We start from the raw sequence: 25,619 nt of genomic DNA on the forward strand, positions 1-25,619 counted from the left end.
TGAAAAGCATTATTCAACATGGTGGCGTTGCTGTCGGGATTCGTCCGAGCCATAATCCGTAGGTAGCGGTCATCCACTGCAGTAGTAGCCTTGAGCGGCCTGAGCGAGGCATGTCATCGACAGTTCCCTTCTTTCTGTATCTCTATGTCTGAACAACATCGCTTTGGTTCACTCCGAGACGCCTGCACACTTGTTGAGAGCCCTGCCTGGCACAAAGTAACAATGCGGACGCTATCGAACCGCAGTATTGACCATCTATGCATGTTTGAACTACAGACAACACGATCCGTGTATCTCCTTCCTGGTGGAATGACTGGAACAGATGGGCTGTCGGACCCCTTCCGTGTAATAGGCGCTGTTCATGCATGGTTGTTTACATCTTCGGGCGGGTTTAGCGACATCTCTGAACAGTGAAAGCGACTGCGCGTCTGTGAAATCCACAGTCAACGTCTATCTTCAGGAGTTCTGGGAACCGGGGTGATGCAAAAAAAAATTTGTTATGTGTATATATAAGATTCAAAGAACAGCAGCGCCATTCGTGGTGTGTTTCTTTAATCAGCGCGAGAGCATCACAAAAACAAAGATCAAAGAAACCTCAATGAGACAAACCACAACATTGGCGTTATGTGTCGCAGGGAGATTTATGCGCAAAATTCATGTTGCAATACTATCAACCGAGGGGCATATCTCTTTTTTCAACATGCATCTCGTGAAGTGGCCACAGTGGCAAAATTAAGTCCTCTCGATATGGTGCAATCCTGTTCTCGTGCGCGATGAATGATTGTCTCTGGCTTCGTACTATACCTATGGCTTACGGTTTTGCTCTCAGGTGAAATACTGCTGCCTATGATCAGTTAACTGTGGACGAGTGGCAACATAAGAGGTCGGTCGAACAATGCGTGGTCATCGTGATCGGCTGCTATCGCCTGCTTATGCTCAAGAGGCGAGCAGACGTTTATTATCTGCAATTAATCAAGCTGTAATAAAAATTATACAAACGTAGACTCATTTCTGAACAGTGTTTAGGTTGAACACGATAAATTAATATTCAATATGAGAACCTTTTTGCTCAAAAGAAGACTGTTGACTGATATTAATAAATGCTTAACTGAGAACACGGTGACTAACAGCTTCGATTGCTCGAAAGCGCATCAATAACGTTGCCAAGCTCGGTTTACAAATTAAGTTCGAAGTTAATGTTCAACATCATGAAATTTACTACTACATTCAAGAGTAGTAACTCCTCAAGTGACTCGCTGAAATATTTGTATATCTGAAGCAATTTTATTGAATCCAGACTACATTACAAATCCTGAATGAGATTTTGACTCTGCAGCGGAGTGTGTGCTGATGTGAAACTCGCTGGCAGATTAAAACTGTGTGCCAGACCAAGATTCGAAGGTAGGAGACGAGGCACTGGCAGAAGTGAAGCTATGGGGATCCAGTGTGAGTCGTGCTTGGGTAGCTCATTTGGTGGAGCACTTGCCCGCAAGAGGCAAAGATCCCGAGTTCGAGTCTCGGACAGGCACACAGTTTTAATTTGTGAGGCAGTTTCATATCAGCGCACACTCCGCTGCAGAGTGAAAATCTCCTTCTGGAAACATCCCCAGGCTGTGGCTAAGCCATGTCTCCGCAATATCATTTCTTCCAGTAGTGCTTGTTCTGCAAGGTTCGCAGGAGAGCTTGTGTGAAGTTTGGAAGTAGGAAACGAGATACTGGCAAAATTGAAGCCGTGGGGACGTGGCGTTAGTCGTGCTTGGGTAGCTGAGATGGTAGAAGGGCAATAGGTCACGAGTTCGAGTCTCGGTCCGGTACGCAGTTTTGATCTGCCAGGATGTTACATAACAAATGTGAACAGTTCTGTACAACTTCGTACACAACATATGGAGAGATTGGCTATGGAATGGTGCTGCAGCTGTCGTCGAAGGAAAGCTGTACAGGAGCAGGAACGATTAACGAACCGATTAACATAGTGAACAGAACGTTTGCTTAACTTGTATTGCTCCAAGTGGTACAATTAATGCACCAAGAATCAAAGTCCAGGTATCTCAGTCTCAATGAAGATGAAGCACGGACGAAGGTGTCCTAGAGCATTGACCCCAAAAATAAGTGGGCTCAGTAGCTGCCACCGGCCGTCTATATTGCTGCGACAGAGGGCGCTCCTGGTACGGGGCTGCTGAAGGTGTGGCTCATCGGGCGTGCTCCACTGGGTCCACCGAATCCCACACGTCTAACGAAAACCTGTCATTCCGCTACCAATTTTAGAACGCCAGTGGAGTGGTATCGATATGTGATACTACATCAATGTATCAGAGGTAGCATCCAAAGGTAATTAAGAAATTAGATAGCCCACAATTCTGCAATCTATATGTTCCTGAACTGTAACTCAGTCCAAGCTCTACAGTGCCTGACAGAAAAAAAAGTTCATACGAGAAAAGGAGGAGGAGACGAAATGAAATTTCACACTTTCAGACGGCAAGTGATGTTATTTCTGTGATTATAGAGTCAAATGTTCTACGAGACTGGAGTAGGATCCAACTTATCAGTGTAACACTGCACTGCCACTGGCCCACATGTACGCACTGATTCGGTTGGGAAAGCTGCCATGTAGCCATGTATCCACTACGCAGGTAAGGTAGGTCACAACTGTTGTAACTGGTGTTTCATATTCTTGGTATTGCCACTGGAACGGACTTGATGTGATACACAGTCACACACACGTTTTGTCAGGGATAGATTTGGGGGTCTTCCGTGCAATATCACACATATAGTTCGTAGAGACATGTGCCACGTCTGGACGAGAGTTTTCCTGCTGGAAAATGCCACAACGATGATGTCGTATAAGAGGTAATACATGACAAAGCAGGATTTTCGTGATGCACCATTGTGACATCAGAATTGTCTTAATCAGTACCAGGCATGTCCCGAAGTCATACCCGATGCCTTCCCACACCGTGACATCGAGGTTAACACCGCTCTGTCCTCTCGAAACAGTGGAAGAATTGGACCTCTCTCCAGGACGCCGACATACTCACCGGCGATGGTCCTACGGAGTAGTGCATAATCGCAGTTCATCGCTGAACATAGTGCGTCGCCATTCATTAGCAGTCTGTATTTCCTGCCGACCACTCCAAAACTCAGCCGTTTAAGTTGCGGTGTTAATGGCAGCCTACACATGGAACATAAATTCCCCAGTCCAGATGCTGGTTGTTTCTGACCACTGATGTGGGATGGTACAGAATCTTGAAGGGAGTCCATCACTTGTTCTCGGGTGCTGCCACAAATGTAAAGGGCTTTTACTGTACGTGGTGAGCCATACTGCAGACCTCCTTTGTGGTGGTCAGACGTTATCAACCGGAAACTTGACGACGAGGATGCTGCCCTCATATTCCGAAGCAGCCCTACATGAGGCCACCGTCACATCCGAATGCCCCACAAATTTGGATACTACACGATTTTACCAGGCGGCCAGATGAAATCTCTTTAAAACCGTGTCATTTGCTGACATGCCGCCTCACACCAGTAAGCGTCACTTCAGTATGCTTCGCAGTGCTCACTCAACATCTGACCCTTCTCACTTGTGTACATAGCTTGCCAGCATACTTCCATAGCTGGGTGGTCAGCATGGATAGCTGCCATGCGGAGGAGCTAGAGTTGGTTCCCGGTACTGCATCCCTGGCTAGAAGACTCAGCGTCGTGATGCGAGATGAAGGGCTGCTGGATCTAGCGGCAGCAGCTCCACGCTCTGGAAGCTCTGCAGAGAGCGGCGTGCCGGCCACGTGATTCTTCATGCCGCGTCTGCACGACGCCACAAGGCAGGACATGACCCGCTTGACGGTTGACGTTTTAACGGGACATCCGCCTCTAGCATTACTTTCCCTCTACAGTAGTTGTCGATACCAGTATTATTTTTTTTTTTCGAGTTTTGCACAGGTCCCTATTTTCTCAGTTGCTTTTCTGAAAACTTTCATATAATTTTATACACACCATGTTATATTTCAAGCTAAAATTTATGAAAAAGAATTATTTCATAAAATATTTTAGTTTCGATGTTATAATCGGTAAGTACTAGTTCTGAATGTCTTTTTTAAAACATTTGAAATTACGAATTATTTGCACACACAAAATTTCTATTGTTAATTACGCATATTTCTGCTGTTTACAATGATTATTTCTGGATTCATTTATGAATCGAAATTAATAATGTAACGAAAACTAGAAGGAATTCATTTCTTAAGAAAAATTGTGAACCCTTTGGAATATCCACAGAGCGAGAGAGTCGTAAACTTGCCTTTGATGTGATCGGACGTACTTTTGTATAGTAGGTGTAATTAATGTCCGAATCCAAAATACTGTGAGAAAATCTGTGGAAAATATATTTACGTAAAAAAAATGAGCAACAGAAATCTTCACATTTATTTAGTCCAAACCAACCGAAATGACCTGATGTTAGATTTTCAGCTTCAAGAAGCAGACCCCTAGACAAGAAGAACTGGATCCACCTCAACATGACAAGCTAAGTAAACCTGAAAGATTATTGTGATCACGCTCCTCTCATATCTTCATAAAAGACTTTGATTATTTATTACTTGGACTGGGCATTGTTTAATATGGACAATAGATGGAAGAAGGAAGGTGGGGGTGATTACAACGTCCCTTGGGCCTTCACCTCATGGCGGAAAGCTCGTTTGCACTAAGGTGACAGAATTCGTGGAATACCTCCCAAGGTCGTACCGGACCTCGTTTTGCAGAACATAGTGCCACAGCTCGATGTGGCAAGGACTCAAAAGTAATGGAAGTCACTTGCAGAAATATTTAGCCATGATGCATTTATTGCCGTCCATAATTGCGAAAGCCGGCCGAGGTGGCCGAGCGGTTCTAGGCGCTACAGCCTGGATCCGCTCGTTCGCTACGGTCGCAGGTTCGAATCCTGCGTCGGGTATGGATGTGTGTGATGTCCTTAGGTTAGTTAGGTTTAAGTAGTTCAAAGTTCTAGACGACTGATGACCTCAGATGTTAAGTCCCATAGTGCTCAGAGCCATTTGAACCATTTGAATCTAACGGAGTTCTGAAATGGAATGTCGCTTGCCTCTAGCTCCGGGAGTCTGTTAATTACCGTCGTGCGGCCATGATCACGTCGGAAACCTTTACACATGAATCACCTGAGTACAAATGTCAACTTCGATAATGCGCTGCCCTTGCCTACGCGGTATTGTGTCCTTGGGTATATGTGTGTATCCGCAATCCGCAATCCGATAACTTTCGTCACCTTTTAAGTAGGCTGTTTAGATATTTGTGTTAGTAACGCCACGTAACGCTCTGTATGAAAATCGCTGACTGCGCTATGTGCAGTCTGTGGCTGGTTGGACTCATTGTTGGAATATTCGCTTGTGTAGTGTTGGGCAGTTGAAAGTGAACAGCGCGTAGCGTTCGGCTGTTGGAGGGATATGGGGAGGGATATGGCAGAGTTTTGAGCAGACGATCTAGACGTGTGTCCGTCACAAAAATTGGATGTCACATAATGACTTTTGAACGCTATTAAGGTAAATACACTGTTTGTTCGCTATCGAAATCTTTCATTTGCTAACTATGCCTATCAGTAGTTAGCGCCTTCTGTAGTTAGAATCTTTTATTTAGCAGGCAGTATTGGCGCTCGCTCTATTGCAATAATTCGAGTACCGAAGATTTTTGTGAGGTAAGTTAATCATGAAAGGCATAGGTTATTGTTTGTCAGGGCCATTCTATTGTAGGGATTAATGAAAGTCAGATTGCGTTGCGCTAAAAATATTGTGTGTCAGTTTAGTGATGATCAGAATAACTAAAGAGAAAACTGTTTGAGTGCGTTGAGTTTTGCTCAGCTGTTTGAAAATCAAGTAACATAGTTTTCCACCACTGTCATTCTTAATTTTCCAAAGGGGACGTTTCAGCGGAAACTTGCATCTCTAGTCATTTACACAACCGCTGGTTGAGTGTATGTGTACGAAGTTACCTTGACATACGACCGTGTCCCAAACTTAATAAGAACAATATACATACTCTGTGAAAAATGCGTCTTTACTCTCAACGAACAGGCATACGCTATGTAGAAATAGCACTGTGGCTTTGCTGCCACCTACATTGATTGGCGTTCCTCTCAGTGTTTTCCCTTGTCTGCCTCCACGTGTCCATTATCTGTGCGCTACTCCCCTCCCCTGCCCCCCCCCTCCCCATATATCTCGAGATTTATCGCATGCTGCTGCCCTTCTACGCAATTGTCATTCCAAGAGCACAGTTTTAATCCGCAGGAGTTTCATACCAGCGAATATCTCGCTGCGTAATGGAAGATTCGTTCTGTAATTGTTTTACAATATTGGAGAAATACAAGCTACCTTGGCTCTGGGTGTCCCAAAATAGATATGCTGGTACGCCAGTGAAGGGCATAGTATCCGTCAAAGCATTTTATCTGAGCATAATAGCGTCATAAAGTTTTTGGAGTCTGTAATTACATAAAATACGTACGAATCCATAAACGCAAAATTCTCTTATTACTATGTATTATTTTTGCCTCGCAGGGACGCATACCTTTTTGTCTATTTTTAATTAGTTACGAATTAATGACAAGGTAATTAGCAGTGTGTCCTGTGTGATGGCTAATTGCTAATGTCTGTAGCAATTCGATAGCACCTGTCACCGTGTCCATTTTGTGTTAGAGATGTTAATTTTCTAGTTGTGAACTTAATTACAAATGGTTCAAATGGCTCTGAACCCTATGGGACTTAACTGCTGAGGTCATCAGTCCCCTAGAACTACTTAAACCTAACTAAGCTAAGGACATCACACACATCCATGCCCGAGGCAGGATTCGAACCTGCGACCGTAGCGGTCTCGCAGTTCCAGACTGTAGCGCCTAGAACCGCACGCCCACTCCGACCAGCACTTAATTACACACCTTATCTAAAATCGAAAATAAGTCCTTTTCATCGATTAGTTATCCACTTACACAAGAAAATATCCTTTCTATGTTGTACGCGGCTTTGCAATAGCTCGGATGGTACAGATAGCGGTTATTCACACGATTTTTTTGCATACTGTCACTCTTGCTCTTTTCCCAGTGTGTAACAGTGAACACCATTGCTGTTCGCACAGCTGTCGCTATGTCAGCGTGACCACGTGCTCAGCACGCGGCCGCCTGCTTGCCCGGCTGCTGAGGCGGTAGCGGCTGGCACCGAGGAGCAGACGTCGCCGACCTGCTCTCAGCTGCTACCGCACGCTCCGCCGCTTGTCGCGCCACAGAGGGACAACTGCACACTCTACATTCGACCTTCGGATTAGAGCACGAACAGCGCAAACCGTATCGAATGGTCAGCGAAACGCAGAGATATCACTTACCTAATTTGTGTCTAACGGTCATCTAATCAGTATTACTATCAGGCACGATCGAAACGTTTCCGTATGAGGACGTTGCTGCAATGTACATGCAACGTAGCGCAAACCCGATGCTCTTATACACTGAAGCCCCAAAGAAACTGGTACAGGTACGCGCATTCAAATACAGAGATATGTAAACAGGCAGAATACGGCGCTGCGGTCGGCAACGGTTATATAACAAGTGTCTGGCGCAGTTGTTACCTCTTCTACTGCTGCTACAATGGCAGGTTATCAAGATTTAGGTGAGTCTGAACGTGGTGCTATAGTCTATTCACGAGCGATGGGACACAGGACCTCCTAGGTAGTCATGGACTGTTGATTTTCCCGTATGACCATTTCACGAGTGTACCGTGAGTATCAGGAATCCGGTAAAACATCAAATCTCCGACATCTCTGCGGCCGGAGAAAGATGCTGCAAGAAAGGTACCAACGGCGACTGAAGAGAATCGTTCAACGTGACGGAAGTGCAACTCTTCCACAAATTGCTGCAATTTGAGTGCTGGCCCATCAACAAGTGTCAGTGTGCGAACATAAACATCATCGATAGGGGCTTGATGGCTTGTACCCTTGATGACTGGACTGCGCGACCCAAGCCTTACGCCTCGTCTGGGCCCGTCAACACCGACATTGGACTGATGATGACTGGAAACATGTTGCCTGGTCGTAAGTGTATCGTTTCAAATATAGTGGCGATGAGCCTGTGTAGTTGGAGTGGTATGGGATCCCTGATAAGCCTACACACAACTGTGACAGGTGACACGTACGTAACCATCCTGTCTGATCAGTTGCATGCATTCATGTCCATTGTGCATTCCGACGGACTTGGCCAATTCCAGCAGGACCGCGTAACACCCCACACTTCCAGAACTGCTACAGAGTGGCTCCAGGAACACTCTTCTGAGTTTAAACAATTCCGCTATCCATCAAACTCCCCAGACATGAATATTACTGAGCACATCTGGGATGTCTTGCGCCGTGGTGTTCAGAAGAAATCTCCACCCTCTCGTACTCTTAGTGTTTTATGGACAGCCCCATAGGATTCATGGTGTCAATTCCCTCCAGCACTTTTACAGACTTTAGTCCAGTCCACGCCACGTCGCGTTGCAGCACTTCTGCGTGCTCGCGGTGGCCCTGCACGGTATTACGCAGGTCTACCGGTTTCTGTGCCTCTTCAGTGTATTAGCACGGTCACGTAGGCAAGCGATTAGTGTGCCATTCACGTAATTACAACGTGCGTCCCGTAAATGCGAAACTTCAACGAAGACGACGTTATTACCAGTTGCAACCAAACAGTACCAGCGTGTTTTTATTCTTTTCTTGGCTGCGAAGGACAAACACCGACAGACATCCATTGGAGAGTGAAGAGTGTGTCTGCCATAACCACCGTTGTGGAACCGTGCGTCAAGTTCCGTACTGGGCGCGGTTCGACACCAGACGCCGGCCGATGTGGGAAGCCAGCCTCACACGTTACGGACGAGTGGGAGACACTAGAGGCACACTTTGTGTAGTCCTCATGTCCCCTCATGCGATTATCACGGCTTCAGTCGCTTAGAAAGGGCCGTCCACGGTCGACGGTTCCTGTCGGACGAGGATGTGCAGCCGGCAGTCACAGACTTCATAGCCCAGGACACTGTGCACGGTGTTTTGCCAAACGCATAACTTACACCTCAGGTGTCTGTGGGATGCTTGCCCCCTCTTCCCCCCCCCCCCCCCCCCCCCGCCATATTGGCATACCGATTCTGGCCATCGAACGGAAACTGTTTCATCGCCCCTTATACGAGCAAAGGTATGAAAGGTCATACGGTTACCTCGTTCCAGTCGCAGGTCGCCTATCTACAGGCTTGAAGGAGCGACAATTGCTTCATTTTCAGTATGTCCCATAACTACTGGCGGAATTTAAAGAGCTGTCATAAACTAACCATTGTTGTTGTTGTTACGGTCTTCAGTCCTGAGACTGGTTTGATGCAGCACACCACGCTACTCCATACTGTGCAAGCTTCTTCATCTCCCAGTACCTACTGCAACCTGCACCCTTCTGAATCTGCTTAGTCTATTAATCTCTTGGACTCTCTCTACAATTTTTACCCTCCACACTGCCCTTCAGTACTAAGTTGGTGATCCCTTGATGCCTCAGAACATATCCTACTAACCGGTCCCTTCTTCTTGTCACGTTGTGCCACAAACACCTCTTCTCCCCAGTTCTATTCGATACCTCCTCATTAGTTATGTGATCTACCCATCTAATCTTCAGCATTCTTCTGTAGCACCACATTTCGAATGCTTCTATTCTCTTCTTGTCCAAACTATTTATCGTCCATGTTTCACTTCCATACATGGCTACACTCCATAGAAATACTTTCAGAAACGACTCCGTGACACTTAAATCAATACTCGATGTTAACAAATTTCTCTTCTTCAGAAACGCTTTCCTTGCCACTGCCAGTCTACATTTTATATCCTCTCTACTTCGACCATCATCAGTTATTTTGCTTCCAAAATATCAAAACTCCTTTACTACTTTAAGTGTCTCATTTACTAATCTAATTACCATCGCATCACCCGACTTAATTCGACTACATTCCATTATCCTCTTTTTGCTTTTGTTGATGTTCATCTTATATCCTCATTTCTAGACACTGTCCATTCCGTTCAACTGCTCTTCCAAGTCCTTTGCTCTCACTGACATAATTACAATGTCATCGGTGAACCTCAAAGTTTTTATTTCTTCTCCATGGATTTTAATACCTACTCCGAATTTTTCTTTTGTTTCCTTTACTGCTTGCTCAATATACAGATTGAATAACATCGTGGAAAGGCTACATCCCTGTCTCACTCCCTTCCCAACCACTGCTTCCCTTTCATTCCCTCGGCATTTATAACTGCCATCTGGTTTCTGTGCAAATTGTAAATAGCCTTTCGGTCCCTGTATTTTATCCCTACCACCCTTAGAATTTTAAAGTGAGTATTCCAGTCAACATTGTCAAAAGCTTTCTCTAAGTCTACAAATGTTAGATATGTAGGTTTGCCTTTCCTTAATCTATTTTCTAAGGTAAGTCATAGGGCCAGTATTGCCTCATGTGTTCCAACATTCCTACGGAATCCAAACTGATCACCCCCGAAGTCGGCTTTTACCAGTTTTTCCATTCGTCTGTAAAGAATTCACGTTAGTGCCGACCGCTGTGGCCGAGCGATTGTAGGCGTTTCAGTCCGGAGCAGTGCTGCTGCTACGGTCGCAGGTTCGAATCCTGCCTCGGGCATGGATGTGTGTGATGTCCTTAGGTTAGTTAGGTTTACGTAATTCTAAGTCTAGGGGACTGATGGCTTCAGATGTTAAGTCCCATACTGCTCAGAGCCATTTGAACCAATTCGCGTTAGTATTTTGGAGTCGTGGCTTATTAAACTGATAGTTCGGTAGTTTTCACATCTGTCAACACCTGCTTTTTTGGGATTGGAATTATTATATTCTTGTTGAAGTCTGAGGGTATTTCGCCTGTCTGATGCATCTTGCTGAGCAGATGGTAGAGTTTTGACATGACTGGCTCTCTCAAGGTTGTCAGTACTTCTAATGGACTAACCATTAAGAGACGTAATTGTACGTTAAAAGTTGAACGGAATAAGTAAGGTATCAAAGTTAGGAACTGTGTACGACCGTCTTGATGCAGCAAACCTCATCCAGTATTTGAGAGCACTTAGCGACTTTCAGCAGAATTTACACGTAATGTCAAACCTTTTTGAAAATTTTTCTCAGTGACCGCCCGTCCCCTTTCACCACACACCTCACAAAATAGTGAAATGAAAAGAAAAACCCTTTATTTCTAAGTACCTTCTCGCTTTTGGTACAGTAAAACATCATCACGAGCGACGTTCTAAATCATAAATTCTTCACTACTAACTGCACTCGTACCACATTCTGAAGGCAGTATTCTTATATGCCGCTGTATGTACAGGGTGTTTCAAAATGACCGGTATATTTGAAACGGCAATACAAACTAAACGAGCAGCGATAGAAATACACCGTTTGTTGCAATGTGCTTGGGACAACAGTACATTTTCAGGCAGACAAACTTTCGAAATTACAGAAGTTACAATTGTTAACAACAGATGGCGCTGCGGTCTGGGAAACTCTATAGTACGATATTTTCCACATATCCACCATGCGTAGCAATAATATGGCGTAGTCTCTGAATGAAATTACCCGAAACATTTGAGAACGTGTCTGGCGGAATGGCTTCACATGCAAATGAGCTGTACTGCTTCACCTGTTCAATTGTTTCTGGATTCTGGCGGTACACCTGGTCTTTCAAGTGTCCCCACAGAAAGAAGTCACAGGGGATCATGTCTTGCCAATAGGGAGGCCAATCCACGCTGCCTCCTGTATGTTTCGGATAGCCCAAAGCAATCACACCATCATCGAAATATTCGTTCAGGAAATTAAAGACGTCGGCCGTGCGATGTGGCCGGGTACCATCTTGCATAAACCACGAGGTGTTCGCAGTGTCGTCTAAGGCAGTTTGTACCGCCACAAATTCACGAAGAATGTCCAGATAGCGTGATGCAGTAATCGTTTCGGATCTGAAAAATAGGCCAATGATTCCTTTGGAAGAAATAGCGGCCCAGACCAGTACTTTTTGAGGATGCAGGGACGATGGGACTGCAACATGGGGCTTTTCGGTTCCCCATATGCGCCAGTTCTGTTTATTGACGAAGCCGTCCAGGTAAAAATAAGCTTCATCAGTAAACCAAATGCTGCCCACATGCATATCGCCGTGATCAATCCTGTGCACTATATAGTTAGCGTATGTCTCTCGTGCAGCAATGGTAGCGGCGCTGAGGGGTTGCCGCGTTTGAATTTTGTATGGGTAGAGATGTAAACTCTGGCGCATGAGACGATACGTAGACGTTGATGTCATTTGGACTGCAGCTGCAACACGGCGAACGGAAACCCGAGGCCGCTGTTGGATCACCTGCTGCACTAGCTGCTCGTTGCCCTCTGTGGTTGCCGTACGCGGTCGCCCTACCTTTCCCGCACGTTCGTCCGTCACGTTCCCAGCCCGTTGAAATTTTTCAAACAGATCCTTTATTGTATCGCTTTTCGGTCCTTTGGTTACATTAAACCTCCGTTGAAAACTTCGTCTTGTTGCAACAACACTGTGTTCTAGGTGGTGGAATTCCAACACCAGAAAAATCCTCTGTTCTAAGGAATAAACCATGTTGTCCACAGCACACTTGCACGTTGTGAACAGCACACGCTTACAGCAGAAAGACGACGTACAGAATGGCGCACCCACAGACTGCGTTGTCTTTCACATCACTCACAGCGCCATCTGTTGTTGAAAATTGTAACTACTGTACTTTCGAAAGTTTGTCCACCTGAAAATGTACTGTTGGCCCGAGCATATTGCAACAAACGGTGTATTTCTATCGCTGCTCGTTTACTTTTTATTGCCGTTTCAAATATACCGGTCATTTTTGAAACACCCTGTACCTTCAGAATTGTGTCATTGTACGATACATATTTCAGAGAATATGACGCCATAAAATTGAAGTGCGTGAAATGAATGGGTGTTCGATTCCTTAAAGAACAATGGTGGTGCAGGGGAGGAGAGCGCGAAAGAGGGAAAGTTTCTCTGGAGTGAAACTAAATGCTATCAAGTGCCAAGAAACTTTACGAAAACACGGATGTGACAGGAAATACAAAGTAAATTGTTCTTGAGGCGAGAATTTTGTCATAACTTTCATCCGTTATCTTTATATAAGTTACGGGGACGCAATAGGTTAACGTGGTCGGCAACAGCCGATATTTCGAATGGTCATCACTCCGTTATTTTCAAGGCACAAATGAAACGGGCGATTTAAGCCGTCGGTGTGCGGTGCTACGGTAACGGGGAAACAAAAGACGGCGGCGTATGCAGGAAAGAAAACACACGCGCTAAAAATCTAGCGTCACTACGAACTAAAAACAACCATGTCCTACGCGACACGTCCTGGGTATTGAGATACTGTCGCCAGCTGTGTTGCGTGCTTTGCGGCATGATGGTCAGTTTCGCTGGTAGCCAGTTCAAACACATACAGCAGGAGTCTTATTCTGGAAGGTTGCTGGAATATTTTATGTGAGTAATGCTTGTATACTATGAAATTTTCGGTGGTTGTGTAAGTACCAGCATTCTGGAATATTCGAGGTTTGAATAAATAGTTGCTCCCTCCGTTGAAGAGGTCTGTTCTGTTCGGACTGTACGTTAGTGTCCTCATAGAAGTCCTTTCAGTGTTAAATGTTGTATTTCACTGACGACCCCGCTTTCTGGCTTAGACGTGACTGTTGTTAATTGGTGAGAATGTTGAAAATATCCGCGGGTGTACTGCCGGTCTACAGTGTCCAACGGGCACAATGTTTCGGCGATCATATATCTCGCCATCATCAGGTGAACTGACGGACTGAGCTCCTGTGAACGTGCCGGCACGGAGATCCTTACGCTATGGCTGCTCAGGAGGAACTGGGTTCTGTCTGCTGCTCTCATCTTGTATTTTCCCCTCTTTGGGGAAGTGTGAGGTGGGAGTCTGTAGCCTTTCGGCTTTTACTCCCCTTTGAATGTGTGTGTGTGATTTTTCTTTAATTTTTCTGGTGTCTGTGATATTGTGATGATTGTTCTGTTTGTGTCTGGTACTTGCCTGGGGTAGGCGAGATGATTGGCGTTTTGTGGGAAGGAACAGGATTAGGGATTGGGTGTTGGGATTTTCTCTTCGACTTAATCGTCAAAGATCGTCATAGGGCGCTTATGTTTATCGCGGGACATGTCGTACCGACCTAGGGAGTGGATGAGGGCATTTCCTGATCTGGAAGAACCTTCGTAGAAAGCCCTTGCCATATCTTGGAAGCGCTCTCTCAATAGTGGGATAGCAGCTGCGGCGTGCAGGTCATCTATGGGGAACCCAAGGGGTAAGTGCAATGCCCTCTTGAGGGCGCGGTTCTGCAGCCTCTGAAGTTTGTCCAGGTGCTGCTTTGCCGCGTATCCCCAGACAGGTCACGCATATTCCATGACTGGCCGGATCAGGGCCAGGTACACGTTTACTGCTACTGGACATGGAAGGGAGCTGTTTGAGTTCAGGATGGGGTATAGGATGGACATTCTGGCGCAGAATGTGGACCTCGTCTATGTGGGGTTTCCACGTGAGACGGGAGTCCAAGGTTACGCCAAGGTACTTGGCGGTTCTGCGCCAGGGGAGTTGGGTTCCATTTAGGTGAAGATGGAGGGGGGGACGTTGAGGAGGTTCGCGCCTTCCGAGCCTACGGGTAATCAGCATTGCCTGCGTCTTCTCAGAATTGATGGTGATGCGCCAGCGACGGGCCCAAGTTTCTGTGTCGTCTAAAACCTTTTGTAGCCTACGGATGACCAGGTCCTTGTTCGCCTTTCTCGTGTAGGTAGAAGGCTGTATCGTCAGCGTACTGCGCAGTGTGCACCAGGGGGGCTGTTGGAGTGTCCGTGGTGTACAAACTGTACAAAACGGGCCCCAGGACCGATCCCTGTGGCACCCCAGCACGAATACGCCTTTTGGTGGAGGTGACAGTTTCGACTTTGAGAGAGAAAGTCCTATTGGTGAGATAGCTTTTGATCAGCTTAACTGTGCTCCCGGGGAATCCTTGCGTGTACAACTTGTAGAGTAGCCCTCTATGCCATACTGAATCAAAGGCTTTGGCTACATCTAGTAGCACTATCCCGCAGTAGACTCTGTGGTTGAAGCCCTCTGTGGCTTCTTCGACCACTCTCATGACCTGTTGTGGGGCAGAGTGGTTCTGCCGAAACCCAAATAGGAAATCCGGCAGGAGCTGCTCTCTGGTAATACGTTCCTGTATGGGTTTTACTAGGTGGCGCTTATAGATCTTGCTGAGTGTTGGTAAGAGGCTAATCGGCCTGTAGTGCTGCGGGAATAGAGGGTCTTTTCCTGGTTTGTGTATCGCGACCACTTCCGCATATTTCCAGCAAGCTAGTAACTCACGGGATCGAGTAATCTCGTTGAGGACGTTCGCGAGGTGTGTAATTGCTGTGGGTGGGAGATTTTTGACTAACTGATTGGTGACACTGTCGTGCCCTGGTGCCTTTTTTGTAGGGAGGAACATAATTACTCTTGCCACGTCCTCGGGGGCAAAGAGTATGGGTTCGTCCTCTGGGTCCTCATCGGCTTTGAGGAAGACAGCCAGTTGACGACTGACTACCTCTTCATGCTCTTCATCTTGGGGTTCCGCCGCTTGGAATTGCTTCTCGAAGGAGTCGGCGAGGGCGTTGGCCTTTCCAGCATGGCTGTAGACCAGTCCCCGCTCGCCGTGCAGTGGCGGCATCCTAGCACGTCTTTTTGTAAACTGTTTGGTGGCTTGCCGTAGTGTATGATCGTCCACTTTGAGAGCTGTGAGGCGGTTTTGCCATTGCTGGTTTCTGTGCTCATTGAGCGCTACTTTCAGTTCTCTCTGTAGACGATTGAGCAGCCTCCTGGTGGCCTGATTTCTGGTGAACTTCCACTCTTTTGCCACTCTGTTCTTATGTCGAATTTGAGCTAGCAAATGTTCCGGGAGCTGTATTTGCGGTGGTGGGCCATCCCTTTGTGGAAGGGTGGCTTCTTCCGCTGCCTGCAAGATGGTGCCTGTTAGGTCTTGTATCGCTTGTTCTACTGTTTCGGCAGTAGGTGGCGGAGCGCGAGCGATATCAAAGGCGACAGTTTCTTGGTATCGCTCCCAGTCTGTACGTTTGTACGACGTCTGGTACCGTGGAAATGCTACCCATTCTCCCACATCGACTTCCAGAGTCACTGGGTTGTGGTCGGAGGACATTCTGTTGATTGTCCTTGCGGCCACAAACGCTGCGATCCTCCTGGTGAGAGCTATGTCTAACACGTCGGGCCTGCTTCCATTTTTTGGAAAATGTGTGGGCTCGACTGGACCCCATGTTTCAAAATGGTGGGTGGGCGCTGGTTGCTGTAGTTTGGCGCCTGCTCTGGAGGTTACTCTAGAATTCCAATCAGGGTGTTTGGCAGTGAAGTCGCCCGCTATTATGAGTTTGCCTTCAATTTGCCCTAGAGCAGCTATGTCTCCCTCATCTATCTGGTCTTGTGGGGGTCGGTAGATTGCAACAACTGTTAGGGGTCCGGTGGCAGTGGTTACTTCCACAGCCACTGCTTCGATTTTGTTGGTAGCTGGTAAGAATATCTGGTGGTGGGGGATCCCTCTTTTTTACGTATATGGCCACTCCTCCGCCTTGAGTTGGCCTGTCTTTGCGGTAGCTAACGTAGTTGGGGACTGTCGCTTTTATTCCCGGTTTTAGGTGGGTTTCTCCCATCATGCATATGTCGATGGAGAACTCCTTCATGAGTTCTCTGAACTCGACCTCTTGATTAACAATGCCGTCTGCGTTAAAGACGCACATTGTCAGGCCTTGAATATTCGGTCGTCTATTCATGATGGGGTTTTGAAACTACTGAGGGAGTCGCAGAGGGGAGCGACTGCGGGACTGTTGCCTGAAGGGCGACGAGGATCTGTGTGTTCTGCTTCTTGGCTTCCCTGAATTCCTTCATCATTTCCATGACGAGGTTCATGGTCTGCACCATTACGCCTAACAACTGATCCATGGGGGGGGGGGGGGGGGGGGGAAGTGTGTGTGGTGTTCCCTAGGGCTTCCTCTGTCATGGTGGACCTGGTCGTTGTTGCTGTGTGCTTCCTGGTGTTGTTCTTGTGATTGTTTCTGTTGTTGTGATGATTGGGCCACGCTTTCATGGTTCCTCAGAGGAGAAACCACTTCCGCATAAGTCGCCCTCAGTGTGTCCGGCCTCGGTTTTACCCAGGCCTTGTCCGTGTGTGTTGTCGTGTTTTGTTTTCTTGTGTGTCTGGATGGGTTTAACGTGTTTTGTTTGCATGTGTGGGGGACGGTCTTTGCGCCCTTTGCCTGTTGCGTGTGTCATTTGTGGACCTCACAACCTTGGTAACCCGCCGTGTTGTTTTTGCCACACAGCGCGCACCTTATTTGTGGGTCTGTGTGTACTAGTGTACATGTTCTTGTGTCGTGGGCCTCTGCGCACTTCCTGCACCTTACTGGCATGGTGCAGTAGGCGGCGATGTGTTTCAGGCCCTGACATCTGAAGCACTGCACTGTCTTGTTCTGGTTCAGTGGTGACAGTCACAGCCAAGACCATCTTTATCTCCCTTTTGTTCTGGGGGATGTCTGGGAGTGTGGCCTGGTATAGTGGCCACTTGTTGTTAATATTGCCCATTTGCTGGACCGCCTTGACGATGTATCCCTGGGCAGCCAAATCTGTTTTGATTGCTTGGGGAGACACTCGTCTTGGGAGGTCTCTTATTGCTATGTTTCTGTTTCTTGTCTTGGATGTGGGGAACGTGTAGTGGGGTATGTTTTTGTTGTTTAAAAGTGTTTTGATTGTGGTGTAGTTTTCAAGTGTGTGTAGTGTGATTTTAATTTTGTCCCCACCAGCAAGTTTTGCCTGGAAACTGCCTCCCCCGTTTTTTTGCCTTCAATAGCTCAAACAGGTCCTTGTAGCTTTGCGCAAACTCTGCGACAATCGGGGGGAGATGGTGGATGACTTGGTTCTGTGTTTGTGTTGTGTTTTCTGTTGTCTCTGGCTCTTCATCAACCGCCTGAAATCTGTTCGGGGTGGGTTCCACTCCCCGGGCTGGCGGAAGCCTCGGCTGGCGAAACGTTTTCTTCGCCAGCACGAAACCATCCGAATCCTGTCCGGTTACGCGGTTCCCTTCCAGTGCCGCTGTTTCCTGGTCCCCTCCAAGTGCGACGACAGGTGCTGTCGGGGCCGCAGGCTCCTCGGAGTGTGTGGAGGTGGTTGGGGTGGGGGTGGTGGAGTGCTTCTTTCCCTTGGAGTGCTTCTCTTTCCTATCCTTCCTTACACGCCGCTGGTTGGATGTGGTGGACTTGTGTGTGTGTGTGGGGGGGGGGGGGGATTTAAGGTATTTGAAACGGATGGAAGACTGAGACGAGGGGGTGGGTTTGGGGAGGATTTTGGTCGGCAGACGGGTCGTCTGCTTGCCATTCTTCATGGACGCAATGTATTCGGGTAGTGTGCCGGTGGCGTTGGCAAGCAGGAGCGGACTTAGGACGAGGTTAGGAGGGGCAGGATCGCAAGTACTGACTATGTATTATGTTGTCGGCGTACTGTGTATGACTGGGTTATAAGTTTTTCTCGCCATGTCCGGAGCGGAGAGTGGGGCTGCTGCCAGGGGGATGCCATATACAGCCATCGTTGACACCGTTAGGTGGCCCGGCTGCATTGCTGGCCCTACTTTACTAGTGGACGCGGAGGTCTGATCGGCGGCTGCGGAAACCTTCTCTGCAGTTCCGCGGCCGGCTGCCAAGTCCTGGCCCACATTTTCCCTAACCTTGGATTGGATGGGGGGGGGGGGGGTGACAGAGCCCAGCTCTGCGGCAGCTGAAGTACTCGAGATCGCCGGAGACGCGGCACGCGGCAACAAGAAGACGCGCCCTTTGTCGACAGCGGTGGACCGCTTCGACCCCAAGGCACCACTGGAGCTCGACATCCCGCAATTAGAAGAGAAAACACAACTCTGCTGCCGGGCGTCGCCAAAAAATATCCTGCCCGCCGTAATTTCTTACTGCAGACCTTGACTGAGTTCCCGCCGATGCTTTAATAAAAGCAAAGCCGAAGATACCCCTGGTGTGTCACCCGTACAAGCGGGGGCCTATGGCTGACAGTGAGCGAGTCAGAGAAGCGATGCTCAACCCTCGTCTGCTACTCAGCGAGTGGGGTTCTGCCGCGGCGGCGGCCGATTTAAATACCCTCCGCCCGCGGCGCGCTCCCTCCGCTGTCCGCGCCCCGCGCCACAGTCGCGCGGTGGAACAGATTGCGACGGCGTCTGAGATGACGTCGGAGTGATGGCTCTGTCCGCCGTTTCCTCGATTTACTCTTGATTAACCCAATCGCTGGTTCCCAGCCTTGCTAAGATTATAGCCACGGTCACGGTTTATGGGGTCGTCATTGGTGCGAATTTCGATGGCCTCTCTAACAACGCTGTCCCAGTATCTCGACGTCTGTACCAGAATCCTCGTGCGTTCATACTCCATTGCGTGATTTTCTGACAAACAATGTTCAGCGACCGCCGACTTGCTCGGATACAGCAGGTTCGAGTGTGCCTCTGGTGTTCACGGCATCGATCCTCGACGGTACGCATCGTCTGACCTATATACGACTTGCCACATTGACACGGAATCTGGTACACGCCGGCCTTCCTCAAACCGAGGTCATCTTTGGCGCTTCCCACCAGTGCCGCCGCGGGCGGAGGGTATTTAAATCGGCCGCCGCCGCGAACGAACCCACTTCCCTCTGAGCAGCCATAGTGTACGGATGTCCGTGCCGGCACGTTCACAGGAGCTCAGTCCGTCAGTTCACCTAATGATGGCGAGATGTATGATCGTCTATTCATGATGGGGTTTTGAAACTACTGAGGGAGTCGCAGAGGGGAGCGACTGCTCGACTGTTGCCTGAAGGGCGACGAGGATCTGTGTGTTCTGCTTCTGGGCTTCTCTGAATTCCTTCATCATTTCCATGACGAGGTTCATGGTCTGCACCATTACGCCTAACAACTGATCCATGGGGGGGGGGGGGGGGGGGGAAGTGTGTGTGGTGTTCCCTAGGGCTTCCTCTGTCATGGTGGACCTGGTCGTTGTTGCTGTGTGCTTCCTGGTGTTATTCTTGTGATTGTTTCTGTTGTTGTGATGATTGGGCCACGCTTTCATGGTTCCTCAGAGGAGAAACCACTTCCGCATAAGTCGCCCTCGGTGTGTCCGGCCTCGGTTTTACCCAGGCCTTGTCCGTGTGTGTTGTCGTGTTTTGTTTTCTTGTGTGTCTGGATGGGTTTAACGTGTTTTGTTTGCATGTGTGGGGGACGGCCTTTGCGCCCTTTGCCTGTTGCGTGTGTCGTTTGTGGACCTCACAACATTGGTAACCCGCCGTGTGGTTTTTGCCACACAGCGCGCACCTTGATTTTCTGACAAACAATGTTCAGCGACCGCCGACTTGCTCGGATACAGCAGGTTCGAGTGTGCGCAAAGGCCAGTGCCGCCGCGGGCGGAGGGTATTTAAATCGGCCGCCGCCGCGACCGAACCCACTTCCCTCTGAGCAGCCATAGTGTACGGATGTCCGTGCCGGCACGTTCACAGGAGCTCAGTCCGTCAGTTCACCTAATGATGGCGAGATGTATGATCGCCGAAATATTGTGCCCTTTGGACACTGTAGACCGGCAGTACACCCGTGGATATTTTGATCATCAAATACGCCGGGAGAAACTCAAGAACCACGGTGAGAATGTTACTCAACAACGGATGAGCAAGCATCGCCAAATGTGTTCCTGTGCTGTTTTACCAGGGAGAGAACAGAGTTCTAGGTACAATTCAAGAAGAAACCTCACTCTCTATTTATAACGTCTCTGGCTGATTTAATTTCATCATCTACGTCACTATCACTACGCCGGGCTCTGTGCATTGTTAATTCAGTCTGTTGACTGGTGTCGAGACCATGTTCTGCAAGACCGTTCGGCTCTTGATAGCATACGTAAGGCTCGTGCTCTGTGCACTGGTCTTCCACGGTCTCGAAGGTCTGACCGATGTGGATGTGCGACATGCCGCAACTGCACGGGATACGGTAGACATCCGAATTCTGGAGTTTCCTCAGGAGAACTTCGCGTTTCATCCACAGTGCTTGGGAGCAACACTAAATCTCATTCTGCAACAAATGGCAGTCATAAATGGATTGAAATACAGGCTCCGAAAATTCAAAGCTTTTACGGTGCAGAATCAAATTCAGCGACAGCACTGCTGAGCACCGCTTAACAATATCTGAAACTTCCTCAACGATAAGACGCTTATCTGGCACTGAGGCAACAACAACAATTCTTATCACCGACTCCAAGATGCACGCGCCACTACAGTGATCTCCTACTGCGTTGAAGTCACTAGGGACCAGTGATAATGGTAACCAGTACCTGCAAGTGTTTCGGAGCGCGATCCCCGGAATCCCCGTCTAAGGCGGCAGAACGCCAGCGCTTTGCCGTGCAGCTCTGAGAATCGGGCGTGTCCGTCGGTGCGCAGCAGCACCTCGGGCTCGTTCGCTCGTGGTGTCTCGGCAGGACGGCGACCGCTACCGCGCAGTTCGGCTCCGGCGCTCACTGGACGCTGCACGGCGCACGGCGCGCTTATATATGGTCCAGCCGTGTTGCGTCATCCGTGAGGCACTCACCGCAGCGTGATGTTGCGGGTTCAGACCCGGCCGTTACTGTCTGCCGTGAATCATCGGGAAAAGAACGAACGAGAAATTGTTGGTCATTTTCAGGAGTGGGGAGCTGGTTATCGCTGTCAACTCCTCTCCCACTCATTCTCAGTCCCCCACTCTGTCACTCACACGGCCCGATCCCTACCACAATCTGCATCAACATTCAGAATTTGATAACGAATGCTGCTGCAGTCTTCAGTCCGAAGACTGGTTTGATTGTTATCGAAGCTACTTTGTCCTCTGAGAGCCTCTTCACCTCAGCAGAACTACCGCAACCTATATTCATTTGAATCTGCGTACCATCTTGGCATCCCTCTACAATTCTTACCTACCAAAACTTCCAACCGTTATCAAAATAATAACTCCCTGATAATACTGTAAGACCTTCGGTACACACACCATCAGATTATTTGACTTGTCGCTCTAACGAAGTAGGCGAGTGTCAGCAATATGTCTCATGGTCTTATTGTGGAGTGTTTATCTTCTGCCGTTAGGTCAGACGATAGAAATGCCACTTGCACGCTTAGAGTGACCAACTTTAAACAGAACTTGATTAATTTTCACACACCTTTATTAAAATAATAAAAAGCATAGACATTACGTAACTTGATTCTGGATGCTCTTTACAATTGACAATCTGAAGTTCCTTTGGTCTTGGTACGTTAATCTCATTCTCACATATCTCTCATACTTGACAAAGTCTAGACTTTCTAACACTCGGACTGATGTTAGGTGCTAACAAGTTCTTCGTTTTCAGCAGTGTTTCCCTTCATACTGCCAGTCTGATGATGGTCGAAGTAGAGAGAGTGTAAAATTCCGTTATTTTACTGCCCACATAGCATAGTGTTCTCATCTAATTCTCTCAGCATCGTCTGATTTAATTCGAATACTGCCCACTACCCTTGCTTCACTTCCTTGTTGTTCATATTACAATCATAATTTCAACAGAGTATAAATTTCGTTCGAGTCCTCTTCGAAACCCTTTGCCCTCTCTGACAAAAACTCTGAGGTTTACCACTGAAACTGTAATTCTGTTTCTTCTCCGCCAACTTTAATTCCCTTTCCAACCTACTCCTTGGTTTTCTTCGCAGCTTGCTCAGTCTACAGATTGAGTAATACTGGGAACACACAACAATCTTCAATACTGCGCTTTTAAAGGGAATCTTCATCAACCACTGAACTTATTCACCCATGCACGCAATGGGATTTGGAGTAAGAGTAATGGAGAAACAAGTGTGAAAAGTAATTGCTCAAATGAAATACAAATTGATATCAACTTTCTTATGAACCGGTGAGTTGTAATTGCAGTACTGGTTGAAAATTGAGTGCTTTCAGTAACTTCGAACCATATTCAGTTGCATTATTATCTGACAAATAACATCCATATTTTAAAGCACAATGGGAACTGTTAATACTCTTTTTGGGTGTCCATTCAGATGCAATCGTCAATACAAGCATTTTATCCACCGATAAAACACAGGATCACACACACACTGAGAACTGCTGTTCATTGTCCCAGGAAGGGGAAACTTTATTGACACATTCCTGGGGTCAGATACATCACATGATCACACTGACAGAACCACAGGCACATAGACACAGGCAACAGAGCATGCACAATGTCGGCACTAGTACAGTGTATATCCACCTTTCGCAGCAATGCAGGCTGCTATTCTCCCATGGAGACGATCGTAGAGATGCTGGATGTAGTCCTGTGGAACGGCTTGCCATGCCATTTCCACCTGGCGCCTCAGTTGGACCAGCGTTCGTGCTGGACGTGCAGACCGCGTGAGACGACGCTTCATCCAATCCCAAACAAGCTCAATGGGGGACAGATCTGGAGATCTTGCTGGCCAGGGTAGTTGACTTACACCTTCTAGAGCACGTTGGGTGGCACGGGATACATGCGGACGTGCATTGTCCTGTTGGAACAGCAAGTTCCCTTGCCGGTCTAGGAATGGTAGAACGATGGGTTCGATGACGGTTTGGATGTACCGTGCACTATTCAGTGTCCCCTCGACGATCACCAGAGGTGTACGGCCAGTGTAGGAGATCACTCCCCTCACCATGATGCCGGGTGTTGGCCCTGTGTGCCTCGGTCGTATGCAGTCCTGATTGTGGCGCTCACCTGCACGGCGCCAAACACGCATACGACCATCATTGGCACCAAGGCAGAAGCGACTCTCATCGCTGAAGACGACACGTCTCCATTCGTCCCTCCATTCACGCCTGTCGCGACACCACTGGAGGCGGGCTGCACGATGTTGGGGCGTGAGCGGAAGACGGCCTAACGGTGTGCGGGACCGTAGCCCAGCTTCATGGAGACGGTTGCGAATGGTCCTCGCCGATACCCCAGGAGCAACAGTGGCCCTAATTTGCTGGGAAGTGGCGGTGCGGTCCCCTACGGCACTGCGTAGGATCCTACGGTCTTGGCGTGCATCCGTGCGTCGCTGCGGTCCGGTCCCAGGTCGACGGGCACGTGCACCTTCCGCCGACCACTGGCGACAATATCGATGTACTGTGGAGACCTCACGCCCCACGTGTTGAGCAATTCGGCGGTACGTCCACCCGGCCTCCCGCATGCCCACTATACGCCCTCGCTCAAAGTCCGTCAACTGCACATACGGTTCACGTCCACGTTGTCGTGGCATGCTACCCGTGTTAAAGACTGCGTTGGTGCTCCGTATGCCACAGCAAACTGGCTGACACTGACGGCGGCGGTGCACAAATGCTGCGCAGCTAGCGCCATTCGATGGCCAACACCGCGGTTCCTGGTGTGTCCGCTGTGCCGTGCGTGTGATCATTGCTTGTACAGCCCTCTCGCAGTGTCAGGAGCAAGTATGGTGGGTCTGACACACCGGTGTCAGTGTGTTCTTTTTTCCATTTCCAGGAGTGTATTTGCGGAGTAATAGACTACCATACAGAAACATTGTTGCCATTCGTCTGTATAAACTCAAGTTCTTCTAATGTTACCGGCGTGGTCGTTATAAAGGTCGTGCGATATGTTGGAGGAAATAATGTCTTATTTGATTTCTGTTTAAAGCGGATACTTGGAATTTTGTAAGACTCTGTAGGAAGTATAATGCCTTTGTAGCATCATCTACTGCTACAATTTTTCGAGTATTTTGTCACATTCTCACGGTAACGAAGGATCCTGTGGAATGGGTGCAGCCTTTCTCTGAATCGTATTTCTCCTCTTTTAATCCACCTTGTTAAGTTTTCTTATCTTCGAATTATACCCAAGAATAAGTTGAATTTTTCAACCGATCATTTTTTCGTGTGAATGATATTACCGTATATGAAACCTGCAAAACGAGAGACGTGTGTGTGGTTGTCACCGGTACTCTGGGCGGCGTCTGTTGGCTCTGTGAACTCGGCCGTGATTAAATCTTCTAGCACTCAAAACTGCGGTCGAAATTAGATGAGGTCCTTTGGGTTCAAAATGGTTCAAATGGCTATGAGCACTATGGGACTCAACTGCTGAGGTCAGTAGTCCCCTAGAACTACTTAAACCTAACTAACCTAAGGACATCACACACATCCATGCCCCAGGCAGGATTCGAACCTACGATCGTAGCGGTCGCGCGGTTCCGGCGGTCCTTTGGGTTTTCGCTACAAAAACCCCAACAAAAACCAATAAAAACGTCCAATGGGTAAGAACCAATTACCCTGGACCCCTGTTAGTAGGACTGGGTAAATAGCCCTGATCATCGGATTCCAGGGGATCAGGCATCTCATGAAGAGGCGAATCAGAGCTTCTCAAAAATCCGCAAGTCTATGAAAATAGGAATATTCAACACCAACACACTAGTGAAACCAGATAACTTGAAACAACTGCCAAACACCATGGATAAATTCAGTGTCAATACAGGAAACACGATTCTCAGAGGAGAACCACTTTTAACCACAAAACTACAGA

The 25,619-nt window shown here is 48.0% G+C and overlaps 1 protein-coding gene across 1 annotated transcript in view; it reads right to left on the reverse strand.

Annotated features, from left to right (window-relative positions):
- The window catches only part of LOC126282179 (UDP-glucosyltransferase 2-like), a 62,079-nt gene extending 40,478 nt beyond the window's left edge, over window positions 1–21,601 (reverse strand). Inside the window, exon 1 of the mRNA XM_049981708.1 lies at window positions 21,414–21,601. The gene's annotated coding sequence lies outside the window, so the exon portion shown is untranslated. The remainder of the gene's footprint in view (window positions 1–21,413) is intronic.
- Between the last annotated feature and the right edge of the window lie 4,018 nt (window positions 21,602–25,619).

This window comes from Schistocerca gregaria, chromosome 7 (genome assembly GCF_023897955.1).
Source record: "Schistocerca gregaria isolate iqSchGreg1 chromosome 7, iqSchGreg1.2, whole genome shotgun sequence".
NCBI lineage: Eukaryota > Metazoa > Arthropoda > Insecta > Orthoptera > Acrididae > Schistocerca > Schistocerca gregaria.